Source organism: Heterodontus francisci, chromosome 16, assembly GCF_036365525.1.
Source record: "Heterodontus francisci isolate sHetFra1 chromosome 16, sHetFra1.hap1, whole genome shotgun sequence".
NCBI classification, from domain to species: Eukaryota; Metazoa; Chordata; class Chondrichthyes; order Heterodontiformes; family Heterodontidae; genus Heterodontus; species Heterodontus francisci.
In genome coordinates, this window is record NC_090386.1 from 56,059,230 (window position 1) to 56,081,211 (window position 21,982).

The window sequence follows — 21,982 nt, forward strand, 5'->3', positions numbered from 1 at the left end:
CACATTCATGGCAGTTTTAAAATCACTACATTGCTGTTTCCATCCTTCCACCTCAGCTTTCGCTGTTTGGACTTCTCCCTCTCGCCTACTTTTTTCCGTAACTAGTTTTTCACACTGTAACTGATATTGGTTCATACGCATCAAATCCTCACTTCTCTGTCCCTGCAAATTAGTTACTTTTTCACTAAGGCGGGCTGCCTCCTCACGGAGTTTTTTTAATTTCCTCCTCGAGTCTGTTCTGCTCATTTTTAGCCTGCTGTTGGCATTCTATCCATTCCTCAAGTAAGCAGCCAATAGCTACTGACTTCTGTATCTTTTTAAATTTCCTAGCTGACATCTTTGCTTGTGCAGTCTTCCAAAGGGCTTCCCCTACAGGTTTTCCCTTATCACTAGTGTGACCAGCATACGCTCCGTATTGCGGCCACTTCGCTATTACGTATTTTTGGAGGAATCCATTCCAATCAAAACAATCCGGGTCTCCAGGGTTTGGAGATTCCCTTTGTTTCATCATCTTATCCTAGTAGCTACAAATTAACCCCTAAGTTCCTGTTCTCTCTGTACTTTGCCAATTCGGTTCGGCTCGAGTCTCCCGCTGATTCAACGGATAGATTTATCCTCGAGCCCACCCAGGGACGCCAATTAAGTTAACCGTGGAGCGGAGTCAACTCCCCCTTGTCCACAGCTACAGTTACTGGCTTAGTACAAAGAGGGGGAACTCAGTCCTTTCTTTAACTATCAATTTACTTTATTCACGTTGTTGTACAATGTAAGAATAAGGCTTATACACTTAGTTAGACAAAAGCCTACAACTCCCCTGAGTTATACAGTTAATAACAAAACTAGCTAACATTCATAAGCACACCCACTAGGTTCCTCTGACTTTTCCCTGTCCTAGTCACAGAATACAAAGGATATTACCCGAAAAAGGGAGAGTTAACACTGGCCAGGCGTTCCGTTCTCTCTCTTTCTCTCTTCCACGTCGTCGCCACGTCGCTCACGCAGGGTCTTCCACTTCCACGATGGTTGATCTCCAGAGTTTTCGCTGGCTCTATGCCCAAAAAGCTCTATTCTTATCCTGTTGCTTATCTCTCCAAATCTGAGCTGTGTCTTTCCGGTTGGTTTAAGCTTGATCACCTCGTTCACAGCTTCTCCTAATTGGCCCAGGCCCAAAGACCCCGGTATCACACCGTGTCCAAATAAGGCCCTTTTCCTGTGTCCTGTTCTTTGTCTTGTCCCATAAAGTAATTAGTTCAAACTGGTTTTTTACCAGCACAGGCCAGTGTCCGATCTCCAGGTTACTACAGGTCAAACAATTCCAGCAGTTTGTAACTGATTCTGTGTTTCTTGCAGCCCCTGGCCAACACAGGCAATTCAGAATTGTATTGGCTATATACACACACACTTGCTATCCCTATATATATATTTATCTACATTTAGATTCACCTGCAGTATCTCAACAATTCTACTTAATTGATCTAGATTCCTCTGAAGATGAGCAATTTCTTTTGTATGTATTCTCTTCCACATAACTTTGTGTCATCAGCAAATTTAATAATTCTGCAAAACAGTTCCATATCATTTGCACATATCAGAAACAAGAGGGATCTCAGATTAGTTCTTTGTAGACCACTGCTGGTCACCTTTTACATTTATCATCAGTTTTTGTCTCCTTTTGTGAAGTTAATTCTCAATTTATCTCGGCAATTTGCCTCAATTTCATGAACCTTAACCTTCTGTACTAGCCTTAAATAAACAAAATGTATGGGATCATATTCATTCACTGGATTAGTTATCTCCTCAGAGAATTTAACATGATACATTGGGACCTAAATTTATTAGCACCCAAAATTGGGCACAATACCAGGTACTCCAGAACAGAGTGGCCCGAGGACAGCCCTAAATTGTTTCTTGGACCTCATCGTCATAATTGTGATGAATTATGGCTGCCACTCGGGTACCAAACAGGCACCATGATGCAGCTTATTGGTTTGGATTGACCACGGGTCAGTTCAGAGGAGGGTGGAGATGCAGGCCAGCAGCAGCCAGAGTCTTAATGAGGAGGTAGGAGGAGCAGTCCTGGTGTGCTTTGCAAGCTCCAACTGATTTAAACCAATTTCATGAATGGGTCTGGAAATGTGTGCAGAAACCTCATTTCAATAAAACCAAAGGCCTTATGTGAAAAGTGGGTGCACGGCTTTCCCACTGCTAAATTTACCACCTGTTTTACACCTGTAAAATGGGTGCAATGATGTTGAATTTAGGCCCCACTATCTCTAAGATCATCGAAACTGCTCGCTAATACTTGTCCTCTGAAGATGTTCATTTAAAGCATCCTACAGAATTCTCGAAATCATTATACCTAACTATGGATAGTAGATTAACCTGCCTGTAAGTACAAGGTTTGTGCATTAATCCTTTTTGAAGATTGGAGAAGGAGAGGTGATTTTAACTCGGAAACCGCATGGGCAGTTAAAATTGACTGGGCAACTTACCTGCCAATGTCCCTCTCCCTTCTATCAGTCTTTAATTTTAATCTATTCTTCTGAGTAGGTGGCAAGGTTACCTGCTGGATGCAGATCAGTCTCTGATGATGTCATTGGGGCCAAACTTTTTATTTCAACCAGTGTACTGAGAGGGGAAGCTGGGAAGAAGAGTCAGGACCAGAACAGGCCAAAGATCTAAGTATATCACCTTTTCTTTGTAACTTGTGGCAGCAGCAGGAACAGCAGCAACCTTTTATCTAATAACAATCATAATATGATCGAGTTCAATGTAGTGTTTTAAAGGAAGAAATACAAAACAGCCACTAAGATTCTAGATTTAGGTAAAGCTGACTTCAATGGGATGAGAGAGGGGCTGTCCACAGTAAAATCTGTTAATGGGTGAAATGACATGATCATCAGTGGGAGATGTTGAAAAAAGAATGTAATATGATACAGAACTAGTTTATACCCCTATGGAACAAGAAAGGCAGCCATGAACAACTAATGAGGTAAGAGACAACATGGGCGGCACAGTGGCGCAGTGGTTAGCACCGCAGTCTCACAGCTCCAGTGACCCGGGTTCAATTCTGGGTACTGCCTGTGTGGAGTTTGCCAGTTCTCCCTGTGTCTGCGTGGGTTTCCTCTGGGTGCTCCGGTTTCCTCCCACATGCCAAAGACTTGCGGGTTGATAGGTAAATTGGCCATTATAAATTGCCCCTAGTATAGGTAGGTGGTAGGGAAATATAGGGACAGGTGGGGATGGGGTAGGAATATGGAATTAGTGTAGGATTAGTATAAAAATGGGTGGTTGATGGTCGGCACAGACTCGGTGGGCCGAAGGGCCTGTTTCCGTGCTGTATCTCTAAATAAATAAAAAAAAATAAAAGAAAAAGCATACAATAATACAAACAATAGCACAGATCCTGGCGAATGGGAAAGATACAAAGAACAGCAAAAGGTGCTAAAACAGATAGTAAGAGCTACAAAAGGGGAGTATGAAAAGAAACTTGGAAGGGATATCAAAATCACCATAAATATTTTACAAATAGGAAAAAGAGTGGTCAGAAGCAATATGGGCCCTTGAAAACTGATAACCTTGATATTGTAAATGAAAATAAAGAAATAGTGTACAAGCGGAATAATTATCTTGCATTATTATTTACAGTAGAGGAAGAGGTCAGCATGCTAGACATCTCAAGTATTTGAATAGAGAATTAGAGACAGGGACTTACCAAAATTAACGTAAGATAAATAACAGTAATGAAGAAAATAATGGCACTAAAGAGTGACATATCCACAGGACCATATAGTTCCATCCCAGGGTTTTAAAAGAAGTAGGTGGGAACATTGCAGATGCCCCAACTATAATCTTCCAAAGTTCTCTTAACTCTGGAACTGCTCCTTTAGTTAAGAAAGGTGTCAGAGGGAAACTAAGGAATTTTAGACCAGTTAGCCTAACATCTGTGATTGATAAATTGCTAGAATCTATAGTTAGGGTTAGGGTTATTGAACATCCTGAAAGTTTTCAGCTGAGAACAGAGAAACAGTATGGATTTGTAAAGGGTAGGTCATCCCTGATGAACTTGGTTGAATTTTCTGAAGAGGTGACTATGAAAATGGACAGGGGAATGTCTATAGATGTTATTTATTTAGACTTCCAGAACGCATTTGAAAAGTCCCTCATGAGCACAATTCAAAACTCCAAGTTGGCCAGCAGGTTAGTCATGTGACTCACTGTTTAAACAAACTCCTGCATTTGTGGATTTCAAAGCTCTCGGTGGAGGGGGTGCAGTGCTGTCTCTTACCCCGACAAGATGTGGATCATCATTGCCCAGCCCAATCTCTGTTAATTGAAGCAGTGAGCAATTCTTTTGTCTCTCCAAGCACTGTCTTTTAGTATGCAAATGTCCTCCAGCCAAATGCCTGGTGATCTCTTTAAACAAGTAATTTCTTCACTCCAGCAACGGTTTAAAAATTAATGTTCATATGATGAAATTAATATGCCTCATTCTTGGCAGGTGGGAATCTTCATGACACTATAAAATTATCTTAAGACAGTCTGTTTTAATTTCTCTTTGTATAAAATTTGCCGCATAGTGTTCACATTCGAACATGATTTCAGTTGTAACACTTTCAACGCATGAAAGTGTAAGTCTAAAATACCAGTTTATTGTTATGAACAGAAGGTTAAAACCTTCCTGTTATAAATAAGAAATTGATCTTCTAATCTTGATGTTTCATGAATGGAATGTGAGTCAGCTTTCACCCGATCTACTCATTTACAGAAATCTGTAAAGCACTTAAAATAAACGATGTTACAATTGAATCACAACTGCCAGCATCAATGTAGCTTGATTTAAAGAAAATTTAAATCAGTTACTGATGTTTGTCTTCACTGGACGTATAAATTACTATAAATGCTAACTTAGACCGAAGATTCACATTGAGAGAGCATTCTTATATTAAATACAATGAAATGGACCTTTTCCGTTGAGTTTCTTAACAGAACAGGTAAAACGCTGGGTTTCCAGACATGGCAGTATAATTACTGGAGTGCACTTTTGATGGTTTTGGGCAGTGTTATAGTGATGAAACTTAACCCACAAAAATGGGTGGGTTGAGGTTAGTTGAGATGTTAAAATTTTAAAAATCTCAAACCTGACCCAAGCAGCCTCCAACCCACCCATATTTGGGTTTAACTAAGCCAGGGCAAGGGTTGGACACTCAACCCTTTCCCAGGAGGTGGGCTTGCAATTCAACTATTTCAATGAGGCTGGCATCCTCAGATTTAACCTGCTTTGTGGGTTTAACCCTGACTGGTCAGGTTTCCCAGATCTGTGGAAACCTAGCACCTCAAGGGAGGCTTCCCCTGGCCCCCAAGCATAACTTCTTCTCTTGGATCAGACACCCCCACCCCATACAAAGTCTTCAGATCAGCAATCAGATGCCCCCTCAGGATCACCTCCCTCAAAGGGTTGGGGGTCAGACCACACCCGCCCAAGCACCCACTAGCAGCAACATGCTCCTTACCTGGGACTGTGGCCTACTCTGGAGTCCCCCGGGCTGACTTCTGAGAAGTTATCCTGTCAAAAAAGAAATATGCATGCTGTGGAGTCAAAACTTCTGGGTTTCCTGACTGAAACTTTGTGTCCCCCCATTACTTACCAAACTCATGCCAGTCAAGATCTGGGTAATTTCCAACAAACACATTTGCTATTGCTTATATAAATATCTTGGGGTTTAATTTCCACAGGCATTAATTAATGTATTTGTATAAAATTCCTTTATATGCTATTTTAACACCATCATTAACCTATTTAAAATAAATAGACCAATGACCACATTAAAATAGTGCACAGAGGAATATTGCAAAAACATGTTAGCCAGTGTTCTCTCAAAGGATGTTAAACCTGGAAAATATGGCATCAGGTGGTGGTGAGACTTGTGATTCCCTCATGAAAGTCACCCTCTCTTTAACACTGCTTACACCTTACACCACCACCATCCCCTCCACCCACTTCATTCTGGTGACCTCACTGCACTCAGCTTGGTTTGGCTTGGGGTTCACTGGTATTATGTAAATGAAGTTGACCTTGCACAATCAGGAGGAGATGGTGCAGTAGTGATTTCACAGGTGTTAATAAGGTATTGTTCAACGAATGCTTGATTGGGGCCCCATTGTAAAATCAATGCTCACTTTTCGACAAAAGCACAAGAGAGAGTTTGTTGGGAGCAAGCTCTGGCATAAAGATACACGACCACTGAAAGAGGTGGTCTCATCATACTGTAATTTGGATTAACAATTGAGTTGGAAACAAGCTTTTCAAAAACTTATTTTTTAACCTTGCCTGCAAAGAAGTATTCCTGTCTGTTCATTGTTGATATTAACATTTTAAATGGGATTTGGACATAATTGAACAGAGGTAAGTTAAATCAAGTAGATTAGCTGTAAAATTAATTAAATTGGCTTTGATTATGATGACTGGTTTGACGACATGGTTTGATTTACGGGTGTGAGCAATAAGAGACCAACAGAGTAAAATGACACAGTAGTCCCAAAATGCAGCATTCCCTGAAGTGTTAGCCCAGATTGTGCACTCAAGTTTTACAGTGGAGCTTGAACCCACAACCTTCTGCCTTAGAGGAAAGAGGGCTCTACTGAGCCAAATTGATATTTGTGGAGCAAAACTCAAAAACAGGTTAGTCCATTAAAAGATAAAATGAGTATAACTATTATAGAGATCATGCAGCTATATTGAGTGGATTATTTACAGCATTTTTCACAAAGGAAGTGTGTAGATAAATTCCAGTCATGATAAATTGGACCAGCCCATCCAAAGTATATATAGTAAATCACCAGCAACTGAAACTATGCCCAACTAGAAAACAAAGTGGAATCAAAGGAGGCAGCACTGGAACTACAGGATGAGCTAAACAACATATGTGAATGCTTTAATACACAACTATACTTCATGACTGGTGTTGAAATAGCTAAAGATGAAGTTGAAAGACACATAGGAATCTTAAACTCAAGACTAAACATCTCCAGTTAATGCAGAGCTACAATCAACAAAGTTAAAGAAACTTTTAACTCCCGAGCCTCATCTGCAAGCCCCGAGCCAGTTGCCAGCTCCAAACTGACAGGTCAAGGGAGGCCTAAATATCCCTTCAGTGATCTGGGGAAGTATTTTATTCCATAGATGGGGGTCCAGACGGTGGGCCGGAAGGTGGGAGGTGGGTGTGGGGTGGGGAAGAAATCCCCACAGCCCTCCATCAGATCCCCATTGCTATTTAATGACGGGCAGCCAATTAGCTGCCTGCTGTTGGAGGCACTGTCCCTTTAAGCAACGAGCTCCTGCCTCCAGAGCTGCTGGCCAATCAGAAGGCCAGCAGTGCTATCGGAAGTAGTGGCCACTGCTGGTACTTTATGTTATTTGTTTCATGGGATGTGGGTGTCGCTGGCAAGGCCAGCATTTGTTGCCCATCCCTAATTGTCCTTGAAAAGGTAGTGGTGAACTGCCTTCTTGAACTGCAGCAGTCCATCTGGTGTGGATACACCCACAGTGCTGTTAGGGAGGGAGTTTCAGGATCTTGACACAGTGACAGTGAAGGAACGGCAATAAAGTTCCAAGTCGGAATGGTGTGTGGCTTGGAGGGGAACTTGCCAGATAGTACTGCTCTCATGCGTCTGCTGCCCTTGTCGTTCTAGATGGAAGAGGTTGTGGGTTTGGAAGGTGCTGTCAAAGGATACGTGGTGAGTAGCTGCAGTGCATCTTGCATATGGTACACACTGTTGCCACTGTGCATCGGTAGTGGAGGGAGTGAATGTTGAAGGTGGTGGATGCGGTGCTGATCAAGTGGGATGCTTTGTCCTGTATGGTGTCGAGCTTCTTGAATGTTGTTGGAGCCGCACTCATTCAGGCAAGTGGAGAGTATTCCATCACACTCCTGAAATGTGCCTTCTAGATGGTGGACAGGTTTTGAGGAGTCAGGAGGTGGGTTACTTGCCACAGAATTCCCAGCCTCTGACCTGCTGTTGCAGCCACAATTCAGTTCAGTTTCTGGTCAATGGTGACTCTCAAAATGTTGGCTCTGTAGTACTGAAGGAGGAAGAGACCCTGGGAAAAGTAAGTGGGCGAGGGTCACTGGGGTCATTCAGGCAGGCAATTGTGACGGTGTTGCGGGGAGGGGAGTTGGTGAGGGTTGAATGGTGTTCCTGGGGGGTGGGGGGGGCAGATATCTCCGCTGGGGGGGGAGCAGCCAGCGGCCATCGCTGCTGGTGGGGGGGGCCTCCAAAGGCCCTGGATTGGCCTGAAAGGAGGGACCCCACCCCAACCCTGCTAGGAAGCTATCAGTTTTTACCTGATGGTGTCCCCATGCAGCGGCGAGCCCCTCCGCCTACACTAAAATTAAAGTGGAGGCCAGTGAGGCTCTTAAGTAGCCATTAATTGGCCACTTAAGGGCTTCAATTAGCCTGGAACAGGAACGCCATCCATTGGCTTTCTCCACCTGGAAAAAATAGCAGGGGCCCAGGCAACTTGCCATTTTGTTTGCACCCCCCCCCCGCCCCGCCTTCATGCTCATCTGCTCATCTCCAAGGGCAGAATAAAATGCTGCTCCCGGAAGGAACATAGGAACAAGAGTTGGTCATTTAGCCCTCAAACCTGTTCCACCATTCAATGAGATTGTGGTGGATCTGTGACCTAACTCCACATACCCACCTTTGCCCATTTTAATATCTTTGGTTAATAAAAATCTATGAATCTCATATATAAAATTAACAATTGATCTGGCAGCAATTGCCATTAGCGGAAAAGAGTCCCAAAATTTTACCATCCTTTTGGGCAGAATTTAATGCAGCCGTTTAAAGTGGGAATGGTGGTGTGGCAGGACAGAGAATTGTGTTGGTAACATCCACCCAGAAATCTTGCGTTGTGACACTAGTTCCAGGCGGCACCAAGGCGGCATTGCCAGCCTGACACGACAGGAATCTAATTTAGATCGCTGAGCAGATTATTATAATACATTTGCATCTAATCCACCTTGATTTAATTGTGAGCTTGTGATTTAACGGAAAGAGGGTGGCATCAGAGTGTGTACTGGACTTGAATCAGTTACTTCCAAATATCCAAGTGGCATTGTCAGCTAAGATTATGGCTCTCCAGGGAGGCTGTAACTGACTTTTGCGCCCTGCTGCAGGACGAGTTGCAATTTATGGGATTTGGGGGGATGGTCACCCTATCCCCATAGCGCTAAAAATCACAATAGCACTAAACCTTTACACATCTGGATCTTTTCAAGGATCCACCAGGGACATGTGTGGGACCTGACAGGCAGCAGCCCACTGCTGCATCAAGGAGGTGGCCAATGCCATCTTCAAGAGGGCTGGCACCTATGTGTACTACTGGACTGACCCTGACAGTCAGGCCAAGAGGGCGATCGGGTTCAGGGCCACCGCTGGATTTCCCCGGGTGCAAGATGTGATAGAATGCACGCGTATGGCCATCAAGGCTCCAGCCAGCCGCCTTCACCAACAGGAAGGAGCTTAAAACACGGTGTTTTTAAAATTAAACCCTGTTACGGTTAAACTAGGCAAAGGCTGAGTGGAAACCCCTAGACCCCTCTCTCACCTGGTCGTAACAATAGTGAATACAGGATAAGGGAACACTTCTATTTAAATCAACTCACAATCCTATGCTTACTATATATTTTGCTCAGTCACATGTCTAAGCTTAAATATTCTCTCAATACCTGCTTCCCATCAATTGGTCAGCTGCCTGCATCTGTCAGAAAACATGGAATTGATGTAAATGCAGTAAAATTGCAGTTGACATTTTGCTTCTGTCAAAATGCATTTTGAAGTATTTTTCTTTAACTATCTGAAAGTGTTAGCAAATTACATGCCGCTTCCACTGGAATTACATTTATGCTTCTGTGACCTATAGTACCATTCTTTGATCTATTTTTCAGCAGCAGAACTGCTGATATGCAACAATGTCAGGTGCAGTCTAATTCAGGTCAACAGTAAATCTGGAACTGTACATTCTCTTTTGTTTGCACACGTACATGCACGTATTGGAAGAGAAATGCATTTATTATAGTTCTGAGCATGGAGGTTGCCAAAAGGCCTCTACTTCAAACTACAAAATCATACAGAAGCAAGCAGGTAAAAATGATTCTGAATGTACTTTTCTAATCCAGTACATACACCATATCCCCAGTGAGTGATGACTATGCAGAGACTTCATCTATTTTTAGTATTTTGCTGACTCTATGTTTTCTAATGACTAGCTTTTCTTAGGAGATCCATTTATTATATTTTACTAATTTGGGAAAGTGCATGTGCTTGGTAATAATGCACACTTACTAGGTTTTGGAATTAAATGGACAGGCCAGCAATTGCTTTGGTTTAAGTTTTTAAGTATGTTTTTATTGTTTTGTCTCTTTTATGTAGCCCATGCCTTGTGCTATTTCATGGCTGGCAGGTGAAGCAAGATCCCTGCCTGCAAACCTCTGTCAATATAACATTTGATCCAGCCTTTAAAAGAGCACAAAAAGGAGCCAGGGTGACTTGTTTATTGATTTTTTTTCCCTTCGGTCCAATGAGGAAGGTTTTAGGGTCCAACTGGGATCGTGCTGTGCGGAGAATCCCAACTGCAGCTTTGCATCTTCCTATTCCATTGCTCAGCTTACTGAAGCACCACTGTAAAGAAGACTTAACAATAGTGAAAACATCCTTCTCTTCACCCAATATATCCTATTACCCTGAAGAAGATGCTCATGGAGCTAACACTGGGGGCTTGTTAATTCAACTCAAACTCAATGTTCTGCGTATTATGACCAACAGCTGTGCAGATGCCGCCTACTTTTCAAAAGTAAGATGAAAGAGAGAACAGGGGTAATTTTGTCAGTTCCTATCTTCCAACAACCATATTTGCAAGCTATGAGGAAGGTTTTAGGATCCAACTGGGATCGTGCTGTGTGGAGAATCCCAACTGCAACCATGGTGCACCAGTGGTAGAGGGAGTGAATGTTTAAGATGGAGTGCCAATCAAGCAGACAGCTTTTCCGTGGATGGTGTCAAGCTTCTTGAGAGTTATTGGAGATGCACCCATCCAGACAAGTGGAGAATGTTCCATTACACCCCTGACATGTGCCTTGTAGATGGTGGATAGGCTTTGGGGAGACAGAAGGTGAGTTACTCGCTGCAGGATTCCAAAGGATACATAAAGTAACTGATTAAAAAGACACGGCCATGCAGTGCCTAGGGTTGTAACTGAAGGGCTTAGATAAAAGTAATACTGGTGGATCCATGCCATCAAGTATGTCGTGAGCAGAGGTGAGAAGGTCCTGGAGATGTGTGCCATTTTGGGTAAAGACTGTACCCATGGGGTTTAAATTGAAGGGGAACTGCTGTAGGATGAGAATCAGTGGATCTGTGAAGAAAGAAGCTGTAGATCTACCTGAGGAAATTCAGAGCTTTGAAGAACTTTATGACTGTTATTGGTGCCATATATGTTGAACAGACTGCCCAGTAAATCCGTAAGATCTATCTCTGTTGTCTCTGATGGTTAATGTGCAATTTGTAATATATATATAGACTGTGATCTGTCTGTTAATTCATGTTTGATTTATGTTGATTTTGGTTTGATTGTTAAAGTAAAAGTTATAAAAGTGAAATCTTGTCCATTTGGTCATTCTATTGAGTTCATTCAGTAAATCCAGTTCTTTTGGTTTGTTGATGTCCACAAGGATCACATCACTGGCTGACTCGTACAGCTACAGTATTTATGTGACTAGTCCTGTTAAGTTTCTAGTGAATGGTGACCTCCATGATTTTGATGGTGGGGGAATTCAGCAATGGTTATACCATTGAATGTTCAGGGGAGGTGGTTAGACTGTGTCTTGTTCATTGCCGAGTACTTGTGTGGCACAAACGTTACTTGTCACTTATCAGCCCAACTTGTTGCACAGTTAAGACTGAGGCAGATATCAATGAAACTGGAGGGAAAAGTGTAAACAGGATGTCAAGTTACCATTGGTTGAGGGAGAGGGAATTAAGTGAGAAGGAACCATATGAAGGGAACATTGGGTGGGGAGGGGAGAGCTACAGCAGGAAGATGAATCTTGCAGATACTGATCAGAGAAGGAACTTGGAGAAAAGGTTTCCTAATTCATCACATTTCCTGATCCATTCTACTCTACCAATTTTATTTATTTTAGGTGCCTTCTTGCACTTGTCCTTCACAGAATTCACACTACAAATATTTCCATATTTTTTGTCATTGGTCCAGATTTTGCGAGGGTAATAATGGTGGAACTGTCAGCATTCACCATCATTACTTCACTGACAGAAACTTCTGGGGCCAGATTATCAAAGTGCTGCAGGGTCAGGAGCTGGTGCGGGCATGATTTGAAAGTCGCAGACCCAGAGGTCATCTCCAGATCCCGACACCTCCAGAACAGTCTGCAATTTTCAATATGAGGGCGGGTTGGAGAGAATGGGGAAACCGCTCACATTCAATTAAGGGCCCATTAAGCTCATGGAGCAGCTTGTTAAGGGACAGCAGTGAGGGGGGGTGGTGGGGGATGTGGTTTCCACATGGCAATTTTCAATGACAATTCCGGAGAGCCCGACCAGTCTGGTGCATGATGGCGCACAGATGTCAGGCTCACAGCGAGCAGATGGCAAACATTTTTGGTGAGAGATGAAATGTTTTGGGCCCACGGAGATCTTGCATTGGGTCCACTGCAGGACAATTTTTTTTTAAATTTTGGTAGCTTTGCCTCACCTTTTTATTCCACAGACCCTCCAGAGAAACGCTGCTCTCATCAGCAAGGCAGGGGCAGGCCTCATCCTGGCTGCCACCTGCCTTTGCTGCTTGCTGTCTGCAGGCAGCTCCTACCTCATGCAGATGCTCAGCATCTCCAATTGGGTACCAACCTCGACTTCTGGTCAATTAGGGCACTGACATTTGATGATTGCGTCACATTAGTGATGCAGCTGAGGTGCAGGATTGGGACCCAGAAATCATCTGGCATTGGGTTCTCGAACCCATGTTGAACAGTCAGCCCTTGGAGTCTGCACATGCACAGTTAAAGGGGAAATCCAGAAGTTACAGTCAGTGATCCTACCAGCTGAATTTTGTGGAGCCGCCAGAGTTCCTGATGCCAGGGCTAAAAGGCAAAGGTAACCTCACCTCAGCCCTGTGGAGATCCCCCGACTCTATATAATGGCGCTTGGGCAATTAACTACCAGATACCATGGACCCTGTCCCTTTAAGGACTGGGATCTTGCCTCCCTGAGCTACTAGCCAATCAGAGGGCTAGCACTTCAATAATATTGGCAGCACCACTGGGAGCAATTGCCACTGCCGCTACAACAAGAGGCCTGTGACCATCGCTGGAGCCCCAGTCCCCAGATAAGTGTGATAGAGTCGCCGGGGCCAGTCCTGCAGGCCCCAGTTGGGGAGGGGGAGAGGGTGTTCATTGAGGGTGGAAGGGGGTTGGTGTTCATGGAGGGGAAGTCTTTGCTGCCGGGGGCCCTCCATGGGCCACAGATTTCCCACAAGAGGCCCCACCCCCCCCCCACCCCAAGCCTGCAGGGAGGCTGCATTGCTTAACTGGGTGACCTGCCCACTTGGCAGAAGCACCCCATTGCTGGTAAAAGACCAGCAGCAGCGGAGCAAAACCCTTAAGTGGCTATTAATTGGCCTCTGGGTGGAAAGGCTATCTTTGACCTTTCCCACCCCAGCAAAATTGAATGGCAAAGGAAAGGCGACAGGTACTCCACCTGTCGTTTTCCGTTGTTATTTTGTTGGTCCTCCCACCTCCCATCCCATCCCCCAGGGAGCCATAAAATTTTGGCCAATGCTTCTCTAACATTATTCTTGTTGACATACCCCCAAATCGCAATCAATGGAAATCAATGGAATTGACAAGAACTTCTACTATTATGCTGTTAGTCTTGCTGTAAAAACCCTTGAAAAAGTTACACCTTTTTGAATGACATGTAACTGGGTTTTCAATGGCATACTAATTTCATAATTACTGCTACACATCCTCACTGGCCCTGAAAAGCTAGTTTTAAATCTGTGGAAGGTCAAATAAAAAAAATACACTTTTTTTTACTTTTTTAAGAGTTCATCTTAGTTTCCATCTTATCCAATCATAATTATTTATTTCTCAATCTGAAAATTTAAATTAAAAGTGAAGACTATTAAGTGCTTTTAACTTTTTGGTTTGCTGTGTGTGAACACCTCAATTTGATGTGTTGCTTGCATGCTTGCTGACATTACTGCTGTTGCGCGCCAAAATAACGTCTTGACTTGGTGCCAGATTTAAACTGCTGTCAGGAAAGTGGAGAACCATGCCACAGAAATCATAAGATCACTAGATCTCTGTGGGCAGCTTTCTTCGAGGTCAATTGTGAGTGCCCTCGTTTTGCCGCTGATCGCAAAATCTGGGCCATTGAATCACAGTATCCAGTGTAAATTAATAATTTGTTAATTGTTGTATCCAATCTTATCACTTCTGATTGGAAATGTGTTTGCTTTGTTTGTGTATGAAAAAGTCAAAACAAATATTGTTTACTTAATAAAATTGCCTGTAGAACCAAGCTCTTGGTTGGTTCAAAGTAGAACCCATTCAGCGGCCTTGTTAAAACATCATTTACATTGCAACATCAACCATGGAGTTACGTAGTAAAATAACATAGGAAGATATATTAGGGACAAACTGAAAATGTAAAAGACTGCAAAGTGTGTCCTTAGTTACTGACAACGGGTAGTAGAAAGCGGGCAGCAGAGATGGGACAAGATGTGTGGCACTAACTAACACAAGCTCGGCAGTTGCCCTTAAGATTGCTGTTGGCTTTTTTTTGCCCATTATTTAACTAAGCAGCAGGTAAACTGAATATTTTGCTTTAGTGTTTTAAAATTAAGCCTTGCAAACCATTTTCCACCTTTCCTCTAACTGAATAATTTTAGCTGGTCTCTCGTTCATCGCTTTTCTCAAATTAGGAAATGAACCCAGCTTATAGTCTAAATTGTGCAATTACTATCAGGATAATATGCTGAAAAATTTCTGGTTATTTCAATAATCTGCCAAATTATACAAAATTAAAAATAATAATGCTGCAAAACTATGTACATTTAGAAAATTTTCCTCTGGAACTAAAAGCACACAAAAAACTTTCCAACAGAGAATACTCTCCAACATTTAATTGAGTTTCTAGTGAGTGAATAATCAATTTGCTGCAATGTTTCATTTGATTATTATTAATATTCACTTAACATCAATTGAATCCATCTCTTTTATTTAATTACAAACTGATCTCCCATGGTGTTGCTCAAAGACTAGACTGCAATTGAGATTTTTAGCATGCTGTCATCCTGAGCCAAAGAGCCGAAGATGGGGGCTGGGGTGAGAGTGAGAAAGGGAGCACTACTTGTCGGGTGGATAAAGTGCAGAGCACAGTAGAACATTAGACACAGGATAGTTTAAAATGAAAGACCGTCGACCTTAATAAAATTGGTGGATTACCTATCTAATAGTGCTTGGCATTGTGGGGATCTCTTGGCGCAGCTGTTGCAATATAATTTTTTTTCTGGATCTGATTTTCAATGTGCAAGCTGCACCTGGGGGAAAACATCCAGTCAAAAAAATCAGAGAATGGTTACAAAGCAGTAGTATTTTTATATAATTGGGATTGACAATTCACAGAGTCATGTCTTTCTGTTTGTCCAGTGTCAGACATGTCAAAGATAGGAACCTTAAGTAACCTTCTATAATTGTAGTTCATATTGATACTAGTCTGGTCTATGAGTGGTAGTTTACCAGTGTGAGTGGAGTCTTCTGGGATTTTGCAAAAATTGATTATGTCCCATTTCTGATCATATAATCAGCGTGTGCCCCAACCAAAACTCGCTCAAAACTGGGACACTGGCTTCATTTGCATAAGTTGGATGAGCTGCCAGCGCTTATTGTGCCTCCTAAGGCAGCTTATCCATTGCCAGTTTCTCTAATTTGAGCTGCCTGCCTTGCCAGCAGTAGCCCACAGGCAATTCCTGGTAGGCCAAGGGAGGTGGGTGCGAAAATTAGTGCCACCGGACAGTGTGCCGGTCTTATGTCACTGTTCCTGCCTGGTGGGGCGCATGGGTTGCACACTAAAGCAGGGACAGTCCAGGTGCATGGAGGGGCAACACAGCAGGGAGCCAGTCATGGCCATACCATGAAATCAGGTGCGTCTATAAAAGGGAGCACAGCTGAAAGGGGCACTCAGCCATTGGCACAGAGGTGTCATTGCGTGTGCAGAGGTTACTTAGGAAGTGGTCTGTGTTTATTCATGCAGTGAAGGGGGTCATGACCTCCAGGAATTGTTGGGCCAAAAGGGAGTGGAATGGGCTCCAGAAATTGTCTGTGTAGCTAAGTGCGAGCAAGGCAACAGCTGGACATGGGATTCAGGTCCTCAGATTCTGGGTCGAGTGGTGGTAAGGATCAACATCCTTCACGGCAGAGACAGAACCCTGGGTATGAGAAGTGCAGAGGAGATGATCAAGGGGCAGGAATTTAATGGAGGCCATACCCTCAGCATCATGTTTAAAACGTAAGAAGCTACCTTAACATGTTGGAGAACCAGTACCACAGGATACTGCGCCTATATAAGCGGATGGTCACTGAGATTTGTGCCCTTGTTGCAGAAGACCTCACACCTTGCAGCACTACTCAGCATGCCCTGCCAGTAGCTGTCAAAGTCACTGTGGCCTTCAACTTCATGCTTCCAGAGATCAGCAACGGACTTGACGTCTCTCAAGTGGCAGGATACTACTGCATCTCACAGGTCACTGATGCCCTATTTGCGACTGCTGGGCAGTGCACAGAATTTCAAACCGATGGGGCATCGCAGGCACGAAGGGCAGTGGGATTCACCTCCATCGCTGGATTCCCACAGGTGCAGGGTATCATCGATTGCACCCATGTTCCTTCAAGGCACTGAGTGAGCAGCTGGTGAGATTCATCAATAAGAAGGGAATCCACTCCTTCAACATTCAGCTAGTCTGTAAAACACAACAGGAGCTTCCTCCATGTGTGCGCTTACATTCCTAGCAGCTGCCATGACTCCTTCATCCTCCACCAGTCCAGGCTGCTGCAACTGTTCATTCCACCCCCATGCATGGATTCCAGATGACAAGGGTTATCCCTTGAAGAATCTTACATCATCCTGAGGCAGAGCTACAGAGGCTCTACAACCAAAGCCATCTGCTCACAAGGATCATCATTAAGCAGGCCATTGGGCATCTGAAGATGCAGTTCCGGTGCCTGGACCAGTCAGGTGGCACCTGCAGTACACTCCTGCAAGGGTCTCATGAATCATGGCGGTCTGCTGCACTCCCAATAACTCCAGAGTGATCTGGAAGAGGGTGAGGCCCTGGAATGACACAGCTCATTGGAGGAAGAGGAGGAGTGGGAGTAGAAAAGGAGGAGGATGAATTTGAAGATGCAGTGCCGAGAAGTGCCCCAGCTGCCCAGGGAGGTTGTCAGGGCCGGCGCAGGACACGAAGATCTCATCAGGGTGCCTTCAAAGCCAGAGAGCATCTGATCCAGGTACGTTTCACCTGAGTGCTTGTAACCCAGGACTACATGCTCTGGAACTCACTGAGCTGCTTGTGAGGACACTTCTGTTGAGATCACAGCCTTGAATAGATCTACTGTTACCACCAATGAATGATGCACATCTGGCCAGTTATCTCACTGTCCCTCTTCAAAGACCTCTGCTTCCCTTCACCACTTCATCCCTCTTTTCGAGTTTTATCATTAAAAAATGGAAGCTCACACATCTGGAGTTATGTGTAAAGACCCCAGTGAACCACTCAGTGTTCTGATCGATGCAGTGGCCTCCGTTCTTGGCCAATCCTACACAGTGCCCCCCTTGTAGCCACGGATGAGGTGGATGCAGCCTGCTTGCTTGTGTCTGCTTCGTCCTCATTGTGCAGGTCCAGTGGGGTTAACTCCAAAGGCTGCTACACCAGGGTCAATGCAGGCACAGCCTCCATCACAGGGTTCCACTGCATAGATGGTCTCTCTGGCAGAGGGGCCAAGGAGGCTGATGATGTTGATGATGGCATCCCGTGAGGGGAGGTTTCCTCATCCTCATTGTTGACGCGCTCACAGGACTGCCTTCTGATGGATGCCTGCAGTGAGTGCCTCATGGTAGAGATCACATGACTACGGCAAGCCAGGAGGCACATTAGTACAGTGTTGCATTTCTCTCCCAAATATCCCTCTTTTCATACCAAAAAAAGAGAAAAATTTGCATGCATTATCATTGTGAGTTGCCAAAGTTACCCACTATACACACAACTGTTCTCATGCAATAGATTTAGATTTTAGATTTAGAGATACAGCACTGAAACAGGCCCTTCGGCCCACCGAGTCTGTGCCGACCATTAACCACCCATTTATACGAATCCTACACTAATTCCATATTCCTACCACATCCTCACCTGTCCCTATATTCCCCTACCATCTACCTATACTAGGGGCAATTTATAATCGCCAATTTACCTATCAACCTGCAAGTCTTTTGGCTGTGGGAGGAAACCGGAGCACCCGGCGAAAACCCACCCAGACACAGGGAGAACTTGCAAACTCCACACAGGCAGTACCCAGAATTGAACCCAGGTCGCTGGAGCTGTGAGGCTGCGGTGCTAACCACTGCGCCACTGTGCCGTTATTCTCATCAGTCTCTGCGCTTGCAACGCACACATAGGGCTGAATTTTACTGGCCCCCCCGATGCCACGGGTAGTGGCTCGGGGGCCGGTAAAATGCTGTGGGGAGAGGCCCGCCTCGACCCGTGATGTCGAGAAGGGCCTGCCACATATTACCGGCGGCAGCGGGACCTCGGTGCGGCCCACCACCCACCACCCCACTCCGCATGGCACCGGCACCACAATAAGCATATGGCAAACGGTAAACGGCAGCCCGCCACCTCTCCACTGACACTTTCGGATTTTCCGCTGAGTGGGCGGCCGTCACGTGCCATCCCATTCACGATTTGAAAAGCCAGCGGGTCCTCAGAGGCAGAGGTTGTCGCCAGCAAAGGTAAGTTGTGTTATTCAGGGGTCTCACTCTGCGTTACAGAAGGGAGAGGGAAATTCAGGGGTCGAACTCTGTATTCCTAAAGGAAGGAGGGAGGGGGGATATTCAGGGGTCTAACTCTGCATTCCTAAAGGGAGGAGGGAGGGGGGATACTCAGGCGTCTAACTCTGCATTCTTAAAGGGAGGAGGGAGGGGAGATATTCAGTGATGTAACTCTGCATTTTTAAAGGGAAGAGGGATTGGGATTACTGAAGGGAAAGCTGTGCTGGCATGAAGGAAGGTATACCATCCCTCCGTTAATAGTGTACGCTCTGTATTTGTGAGGGGGAAATGGCACACTATGCACCCTGTGTGTGGGGCGGGTCCCAGAAAGGGCAGGAGCATTAAGGTTATATGGATGGTGGGGGCAATCAATTCAGCTGGTAGGATCTTGATGTGCCACTCTGAGTGTTGGCCAAGATGGGCAATGCCATGGCACGCCACATAGTTGATCCAAGAAAGCAACTGATGTACCCGTCAATACCAATCCCTGCCCTGTTAGGAACCTTCGAATACATGCAGCGTTCAACTTTATTTATCACGTTGAAATAGGTATGGCTCATCCTACATTGTACGATCCCCTGCACGTGAGGATCAGTATGCACCAGAAGCAATACCAACAGGCACGTGCGATCCACATAGAGGTCCCCGGTCATGAGCAGCAGCCCCCAAGGGGAGCTCGCCATTATGTTTGCCGTGCATCTACAGGCCCCAAATGACATGTCATTGGATGTCAAAACACCAGTGTCAGAGGAGATTGCGCATATTGAGAGGGCGGTGACACGTCTGTGCCCTACTCAAGGATGACCTGCAGCCCATGGGCTCCAGTGGACATCCCATGCCTTTGTTCCTCATAGTGGCAGCAGTTCTCAAGCCTGACGCCTTTGCAGCCTTTTAGGGGCCCACCAGAGACCTTTGTGGAGTCACACAGTCAGCAGTGCACCACAGCATCAGGGAGGTCACCAATGCCCTGCACCGGACGGCCAGTGAGTATGTCTGCTTCAGGATGGACTCTCACAGCTAGGCCCAAAGGGCCATTGGTTTTGGCACCATTGCTGGAGAACCATAGGTTGTAATGTTCATAGACTGCACTCAGGTGGCCATCAGGCCTACTGTCAGGCTACCACCTGCAGACGTCATCATTAAAGGAGCCCTTTCAATTTAGGTAAAGCTGGTATGTGAACACCGCAGATGCTTGCAGCGAAGGTGTGACTGCTTCTCAGGCAGCTGCCATGACACCTGGGTCTTGCACCAGTCCCGGCTGCCATTGCTGTTCACTGAACTGGCTCAGATGGAGGAGTGGCTTCTTGGAGATAAGGGCTATCCTTTGCAGACATGGCTCTCGACACCAGTGAGAGACTGCACCACTGCTGCAGAGGAGGGATACAACGCCAGCCACTGAGCTACATGAGCCACCATTGAGCAGGAGATCGGCATGCTGAAAGAGTGCCTCCAATGCCTGTATGGATAGGGTGATGCCCTGTACTACGGGCCGAAAAGGGCAGCTCCTTTCTTTGCTGCTCTGCACAACTATGCACCCAATAGGGGCCAGGCCTGGCATGGTGAGGAGAGACATCAACAGGATTCCTTCTCGGACTATGAGGACGCTGAGGACCTACAACATGAAAGATGCAAGGGAGGGCAGATGGCACCCAGGCTCTGCATGCAGGGCTAGCAGTGAGCTGGGAATGTATGGAAGTGGCTTATCAAAAAGCTCTCTGCACCATAGGAACCGACATGAGCTCTGCAAGTCACACATCACCCTCGCTCACCTGCTGTGCACCAGTCCACATCTGTAGCATCTCTGTGTAAACCATTAGAGGCAGCAGCTGACTGGCCAATGTCCATGTCACTGCATCCGTGGAGACGCTCATGAGTAATGGTGGCATGGCAATGATGTTATTGCATACATTGGCTCTCCTGAAGGGCCAACGGTGCAAAGGGATGTGACATTGGCACTACATGCTGGCACACATCATTCGTACAGAGAAAAGGACACACATGTTGGTGAGGAACATTTAGTGAAAGACGTATTTACATTGCTGTGACACCTGTGCATTCCCATTTGTTTTCGTGTGTCCTCTGTAAACCCCTGTAATATCGTTTATGATCTATTTAAATCTCACATCCTGGAATGTGCAAATGCACCATTATTCAGCCAGGTGCGGCATTCCTACAAGAAGGAATGTTACACTTGAGTGGGAGAAGAGGATCACAACTTCACAGGACACTGGGACACAGCAGGGTAAGTTTGTGGCGGCAAAGCGGAAAATGCTGGGGTCATTCAGCAGGTCAGGCAGCATCTGTAGAGAGAGAAGCAGAGTTACCTTTCAGGTCTGTGAATTTGGACAAGTTAACTCTGCTTCTCTCTCTACAGATGCTGCCTGACCTGCTGGATTTCTGCAGCACTTTTGACTTTGCTGCCAGATTGACAGCAGGCCCACTCTTCAGCAGTGAGGTAAGTATTTCTTTGAAAACTGTCAGGAAGCAGATGCTGGGGTGCTTAAAATAGGACCGCCTCTCCTCACGTAATATGGGGAGGGCGGCTTGGTGCCGTGATTCTAATGAGCCCCCGTGCGTAATATAGTGGAGGCTCTGAGGTGGCCACTAAATGCGGGAACCCCGCTGAGTTGCGGTGCCTGAATAAAATTCAGCCCATAGTCTTTAAATCATGCCGTGCGCATTGTCGTTGACTATTCATCTGGGGTATTTTCCTTCTCTGAGGAATGTTGTTCCCATGTCAGTTGTTGCCATGGTAACTGTTGTTGTTCCATTTCCGTTGTTGGGGTGCTGTGGACCTCTGGGACTGAAGATTGATCTGTGGTCTGTGCGGTTGGTGAGTTCACATCTTCCTGATCAG